The sequence below is a fragment of the Callorhinus ursinus genome, unplaced genomic scaffold, assembly GCF_003265705.2.
Source record: "Callorhinus ursinus isolate GAN/ISIS: 27379988/994484 unplaced genomic scaffold, GSC_fseal_2.0 scaffold1, whole genome shotgun sequence".
NCBI classification, from domain to species: Eukaryota; Metazoa; Chordata; class Mammalia; order Carnivora; family Otariidae; genus Callorhinus; species Callorhinus ursinus.
In genome coordinates, this window is record NW_027397063.1 from 3,468,125 (window position 1) to 3,476,045 (window position 7,921).

General features: G+C 41.5%; 1 pseudogene; it reads left to right on the forward strand.

Annotated features, from left to right (window-relative positions):
• Nucleotides 1–1,161: 1,161 nt before the first annotated feature.
• Nucleotides 1,162–2,624, forward strand: LOC112824011 (elongation factor 1-alpha 1 pseudogene; annotated as a pseudogene).
• Nucleotides 2,625–7,921: the final 5,297 nt, after the last annotated feature.

Consider the following 7,921-nt stretch of genomic DNA (forward strand, 5'->3'; position numbering starts at 1 on the left):
CTCTGAAAGGACCCTTTTTCTCTGTTCTCCAGTCTGCACAGTAGACAATGGCTATTCTTAGATTCTTGGTCTACACAGAATCCTTCTAGCCAGCCAGAGATAGTCTGAGGCTCTCCTTCAATTGGCACATTTATTAGCCTTGGTTGGGTTGGTGGTCCACATTGACCAACCAGCGAAGTCTGAAGACTAGGTCAAATCTTATTATGACAGCGAGGAGCTACCTCTGAGCCCTTCAGATTTGGGGGGTCACAGGTAGAGAGAAATACTTTGCAGCAAAGGGGAGGCTAGACAGGCATCTCAATAGGTATATCCTCCACCCATGCATACATGGGGGGTTGTCATAAGCGGAATGAAGTTTAAAAATGTGGCTACGAGGCCTATGACACTCAGACTAGAAACATGATACAGTGAGGTTGAGGGAGAAACTATGTCTTCCTCAAGACTGTTTTGGTTATAACTAAAACCCATCCTAAAGCTCTAAAGCATGTCACTTGAGATTTTTAATATGTGAAGAAGGCTTTTATGTGCAGAGGATCACCTGCAGTTACTTGTCTTAATTACTACTCAAGTTGTTAACGTTGTAATGTTTTTTAAATACCCTATTTTTTGAGTGCAATTTTAAGTTCACAGCAAAAGTGAGCAGAAGGTACAGAGATTTCCCATAAGCCCCTCCTGCCCCCACATTTGCATGGCCTCCACCACTCTCCACATCACGTGCCATAGTACAGTTGTTATCACTGATGAACCTGCATTGACACATCATCGCCCAAAGTCCATAGTCTGTCTACATGGACATAGCTCACTCCTGGTGTTGTAAGTTCTGTGGGTTTGGACAAATGTATAATGACATGTATCTACTATCAAGTATCATACAGAGTATTTTCACTTCCCTAAAAGTCCTCTATGCCCACTTATTCATCCTTCCCTCCTTCCTAACCCCTGTCAATCATTGGTCTTTTTAGTGTCTCCATGAATTTGCCTTTTCCAGAATGTCATATAATTAGAAAAATATGATATGTTGCCCTTTGTAGGTACAACACAAAAAGCACAATCCATGAAAGAAAGAACAACCTGATTTCAAAAATAGGATAAGGACTTTTTCACAACACGTTTGCCACCAGAACACAGGTGTCGTGAAAACCACCACTAAACTTAACCAAAATGGGAAAGGAAAAGACTCATGTCAACATCATCATCATTGGACATGTAGATTCAGGCAAGTCCACCACTACTGGTCATCTGATCTACAAATGTGATGGGATCAACGAAAGAACTATCAAAAAGTTTAAGAAGGAGGCTGCTGAGGTGGGAAAGGGCTCCTTCAAGTATGCCTGGATCTTAGATAAACTAAAAGTTGGACGTGAATGTGGTATCACCACTGATATCTTCCTGAGGAAATTTGAGACCAGCAAGTATTATGTGACCATCGCTGACGCCCCAGGACACCAAGACTTTATCAAAAACGTGATTACAGGCACATCTTGGGCTGACCATGCTGTCCCAATTGTTGCTGCTGGTATTGGTGAATTTGAAGCAGGTATCCCCAAGAATGGGCAGGCCCATGAGTATGCCCTTCTGGCTTACACACTGGATGTGAAACAACTAATTGTTGATGTTAACAAAATGGATTCCACTAAGCCACCTTATAGCCAGAAGAGATACAAGGAAATCATTAAGGAAGTCAGCACCTACATTAAGAAAATTGGCTACAACCCTGACAGAGTAACATTTATGCCAGTTCCTGGTTGGAATGGTGACAACATTCTGGAACCAAGTGCTAATGTGCCTTGGTTTGAGGGATGGAAAGTCACCATAAAGATGGCAAAGCCAGTGGAATCATGCTGCTTGAAGCTCTGGATGGCATTCTGCCATCAACTCGTCCAGATGACAAGCCCTTGCGTCTGCCCCTCTAGGACATCTACAAAATGGGTAGTATTAGTACTGTCCCCATGAGCTGAGTGGAGACTGGAGTTCTTAAACCTGGCATGGGGGTCACCTTTGCTCCAGTCAATGCTACAATTGAAGTCAAGTGTGTTAAAATGCACCATGAAGCTTTGAATGAGGCTCTTCCTAGGGACAATGTGGGCTTCAATGTCAAGAACATATCTGTCAGAGATGGTCAGCATGGCAATGTGGCTCATGACAGCAAAAATGACCCACCCATGGAAGCAGCTGGTTTCATGACTCAAGTTATTATCCTGAACCATCCAGGCCACATGAGTGGTGTTTATGCACCTGTGCTGGATTGTCACACAACTAACATTGCTTGCAAGTTTGCTCAGCTGAAGGAGATTGATTGTTCTGGAAAAAAGCTGGAAGATGGCCCCACATTCTTGAAATCTGGTGATGCTGCCACCATTGATATGGTTCCTGGCAAGCCTATGTGTGTTGAGGGCTTCTCTAACTATCCTCCTTGGGGCCGTTTTGCTGTTTGTGACATGAGATAGACAGTTGCTGTGGGTGTCATCAAAGCAGTGGACAAGAAGGCAGCTGGAGCTGGCAAGGTCATCAAGTCTGCCCAGAAAGCTCAGAAGGCTAACCAAATATTATCCCAAATACCTGCCACCCCAGTCATAAGCAGTGGTGGGAAACATCAGAACTGTTTGTGTCAATTGGTCATTTAAGTTTAATAGTAAAAGACTGGCTAATGATAACAGTGCATTGTAAAAGCTTAAGAAGGAAAGGAGAATGTTTTGTGGACCATTGTTTGTGTGTGTGTGTGTGTGTGTGTGTGTGTGGCAGTTTTAAGTTATTAGTTTTTTTAAACGAGTACATTTTAATGGAAACAACTTGACCAAAAATCCATCACCAAATTTTGAGACCCATTAAAACAAAAGTTTAATGAGAAAACTATGTCTTCTTTTGGCCAACACTGTAACTTCATATCGTACTATTCACGATATGAGGTAAAAGATTAAGAGTTGCCCATAACCTATTTCTGATGTTATCTTATGCTGAAACTCAGAATTTGAGTTAACATTTTTTCTCCCGGTGGGAATTTTTTGTGTTTTTTTCACCTTGCCTAAGGGAAATAAATCATCTGTTTAAGTACATAGTAAAAAGCTGCGGGGACATCTTGGTGACTTAGTCTGCCTTTGGCTCAGGTCATGATCCCATGGTCCTAGGATCGAGCCCCACTTCAGGCTCCCTGCTCAGCAGGGAGTCTGCTTCTCCATCTCCCTCTGCTTGCTGCTCACCCTGCTTGTACTCTTTCTTTGTCAAATAAATAAATAAAAATCTTAAAAAAAAAAGCTATGGGGAAAGGGGATCTGTTGGTGCAACACATCATAGCTTAGAACAGATAGGCAAAGAGTAACACCATAAAATAGTTTATAAAAAGGTTAAATTCTGTAATACTAAAGTCAATATGTTGCATGTAAAATTTTGTATTCTGCCAACATTGAGTAAATTTGTTGATACAAAAAAATGGACCAAACACTTTAACAGATACTTTACCAAAGAGGATATATACATGGCTGAGCTTATGAAAAGATTCTCCACATCATGCATCATCAGGGAAATGCATATTAAAACAATAATGAGATATTGCTCCACACTTATTAGAATGGTCAAAATCCAGAACACTGACAACACCAAATGTTGGTGAGGATGTGGAGCAACAGGAACTCTCATTTAACACTGATGGGAATGCAAAATGGTACAGCCACTTTGAAAGACAGTTTGGCAATTTCTTATAAAACTAAACGTACTCTTACCATATGATCCAACAATCATGCTCCTTGGTATTTACCCAGCATGCGAATGTTAGTAACAGCTTTATTCATAATTGCCAAAACTTGGAAGCAATCAAGATGTTCTTCAGCAGGGAATAAAGAAACTATAGTATATCCAAAAACTGGACTATTATACAGCAATGAAAAGAAATGAGCTATCAAGGCATGAATAGACATGAAGGAAATTTAAATGCATATTCCTAAGTAAAAGAGGCCAATCTGAAAAGTTGTAATATTTAAAAACCTGGGTTCTTCCAAAGCCTTTATGTTTAATTCACAAATCTTACCCTTATTTATATCTAGTAATTTTTATGTAAGAATAATATTAATCACTTTCATTTTTTGTTTGATTAACATCAAATTGACAAAGTTTAAGTAGTAAGTCCTCCTAAGTAATCAGCCCCATTTAGGAACTTATTATTTAATTCTCTAAAACATTTTAAGTGCATTTAAAATTAAAATATATGTTTCTCTAAAATACTTCAAACATCCAACGTGGCAAACTTATAAAACTGACAAGTGAAATCTTTCTAAGCCTTTCAGTAATTATTAAAATTTCATAAACCTAGTGAATGAGATTTCTTAAGATTCATGGTGGATGACTACCAAATGTTTTCTAGTGTTAATTCTCCCTTCTTTGCCTGTAGTTAAAACCCCTGTGCTTCGGCTGGACATATGTCTGCCCAACAATAAACTACATTTTGCAGCTATTTGTGACCACGTGACTAAGTTAGGGCCGGTGGCATGTGAGTAGATATGATGTATGCTACAACCAGATCATCACCTTTAAGACACTTGCAGTGGACCCACTCCTTTCCCGCTTCCCTTGGATGTGGTAGTGAGCCAATATCAACCATGCTGATGAAGATAACACAGGCCATGGCAGAGCCAAAGGAGAGTAGGAACCCATTCCCTGGAAGACCTCACATAGCAAAGCTGCTTGGCCTGCAGCTCTGAACCACTCACTACCTAACTTCTATCATCTTTGAGTGGTTGTACTTTGGGGTTAGACTGTACCCTAATAAAACAACATTCAAAGACGTCCTACAAACTTAATTGATTACATCTTCTTAAACATTTCCAGTTGAAACTGCAAGTCCAATATGCCACGTTCTCTAATATGTTAGATTTTCTTTAATGTTTCAAGTTCTCTATTTTTATTTATTTTTTTAGAAGCGGAGGTAGAGGGAGAGAGGGAATCTTAAGCAGACTCCACACCCAGCATGGAGCCTGATGCAGGGCTTGATATCACAACCCTGAGATCATGACCTGAGCTGAAATCGAGTTGGATGCTTAACCAACTGAGCCACCCAGGCACCCCTGTTTCAAGTTCTTTAAATAACACACAGATTATAATGATGATTCAACACTTGATCCGGAAATTACCATGAAAGGAATGCTGTATTCCATGGGCTCCAAGATGCCTTCAATTATAAGATATAACATTATTTTAATGATACCACCATTTATAATTGTTTGATGCCATTGATTACAGAATGCGTTCCAAATTCCAAGATGTTAAAATTGAGAAAATGTAGCAATATTCTGATTTTGATTCAGCTCACCATCAATAGTGATCTGCACATTTTCCTAGGGTTGCAAAGTCACTTACCCAACCAAGAGGAGGTGATTTACTGTCATCGGCCAACTGAGTCTAGTAGTGGAAGATTTTAAAGTAGTTACAGATTCAAGTTCTTGGTAGGGAAGTGAAGATGGCACCTGGATATGGGTGCTTGGTACGTCCAGAATGATTCTACCTGAGCAGTTATGAACACCAGTTGGAATATTAGAGTTGGAATCTGTCTGCCCTGTCAAGAGGGAGCTCTGTGTCCATACCTTTCACCTGGAATCTAGTTTCCTAACATGGTCTCATGTGTTTTCTAGGTGGCTTTCAAGTTTCTCCTTTAACCTATTTTAATTGAAGCTTCTTTCAACTTCTTATCACCTGATTTGAGTAGGCATACCCTGTATATACATCCAGGCTCACACCCATACATACACACAGCAGACTGCAGCCAATCTCTTTGCTGTAAGATTAGGGTTCTTTGAATGCTGTCTATAACTCCCTTTTTATAGTTTATATTTTTGCCCATCTCACTGACCATCATTCCATAATTATTGCAGTGGAAAGGCAAAAACGGGGATTTGTGGCAGACTCCAGACTATATCCTAGAATCCAGGGACAGGATGTGCTCCTGGGGCACCTGAGGAACTAGATGTGACATTTTTGGTTTCTCTGGGACTACATGGATCTGTCTCTGCTCTGCTCATGAAGTGTCTGATCCTGTCTCCCCCTTCCCTCTGCCCCATCTTGTCTCTCAGAGACAAGAGCTCTCTGTTTCTCATGCCCACTGTGGTAGATGGCTGGCCCACAGCATGGAATGCCCTGACGACAAACATGCTGAGTTCAAGTGACCATCAAAACCGACCCTCATGTCTCATTTGAAATCCACCTTGAATCCAAGAGAGTACAGCCATGAAATGCAAACGCTTAGTCCTCAGGAAAGAGCTGTCCTGGGGAGCTGCAGGCTGCTTGGGGCGAAGTAGAGCTCTGTGGTTGAGGATATGGAGCCGAAGCCAGACCACCTGGATCCAAACCCAGGTCCTGCTGCTTACTGGCCATATGATCTTGACCAAGTGACTGAATTCTGAGAGCCTTAGTTTCCCCATCTGTAACATAATCATACCTAAGGCATAGGATTATGGCCAGGATTACATGGTACATGTGGAAAGCAGAGGGAAACCTGCCTGCCACGTGGGAAGTGTTCAATAATTATTTGCTGTGCATTCTGGTTATAGAGACAGACAAGCAAACAGATGCAGGTTGCATGAATTTGCTCTCCACCTCAGGTGCTAGAATCATTGCCTTTATCCACTGGTTTGGTTCCCATCTACCAAACCTGACAAGTCATTCCATCTCAGTCATGATTTGCTTCTGGACTGCTCCTTCTCCATCCATACAAAAGGGATGCATCTGAAGGTTGGGGATTCCATCCCCCCAGACCAACACAAGTGGGAGTTCATTGATTCACTCATTGTGGAGTGGTCATGATAGATGCCAAGCACTGGGGACACAACCATGAGTGGAAGCACACCCCTTTCTGCCTCTTGAAGAAAAACTCCAAAGGCACCATCAGCAAGGCTTGGTGATTGAAAGCACGTGGAGAGTGAGGGTGAGAAAGGGGTGAACGGCGCTTCTGGGCTCTTGTTCTATGTCACCAGGTAGATATTGGTGACATGTAGGGAGGCAGTCTGAGAGGGAAATCACAGTTTTTGTTTGGAGCAAAAGCCAGGATATTAGAGTGAGAGTGTGGCATTAGGCATCCAGCTGCCCATGCCCCAGCCCAGCTCTGCACTCACCAGTGTTGCGACATCAGGCAAGTCCCTTCACCTCCTTCTTGGTTTTCTTGTCTGAAAATGAGGGAAGTAATAGCTCTAGGTCACAGAGCTGTTGTGAAGATAAACACGTTTATATAGGTGTATCTCATTTTATTGTGCTTCACTTTATTATGCTCTGCAGATACTGCGTTTCTGACAAATTAAGGGTTTGTAACAACCTGGCATTGAGCAAGACTACCGGCACCATTTTTCCAACAGCATTTGCCCACTTCCTGTCTCTGTGTCACATTTTGGTAATCTCACAGTATTTCAAACTCTTTCATTATATTTTTTATGGTGATGTGATCTGTGATTACAACTTGCTGGAAGCTCAGATGATGGTTAGCATTCTTTAGCAACAAAGTATTTTTTCATTAAGGTATATACATTGTTTTTTAAGACATAATGCTATTGCATGCTTAATAGACCACCATGTCATATAAACATGACTTTTGTATGCACTGGAAAACCAAACAATGCATTGACTTGCCTTACTGCAATATTCACTTTATTGTGATGGTCTGGAACTGAAACCACGATATCTCACAAGGTGTGCTATACCCGTAAAGTGTCTAAAACCATGCCTGGCTCCATAAGTGTCAGCCTTCAGCACACTATGGGTTTGAGGTACCTTTGAGACATCAGCAGAATGCAAGCGCCCTTGGTTGAATTACTATTGGATCCTGGCTTGACACATGGAGGGTGCTCAATGACTATTTGTTAATAGGACAATGTAAGAATTTTGTCTAGAGGGTGGGCTATGAATATCAACCTGTGAGTGCCTGCATGGGTGGGACCTGAAGCCTTTG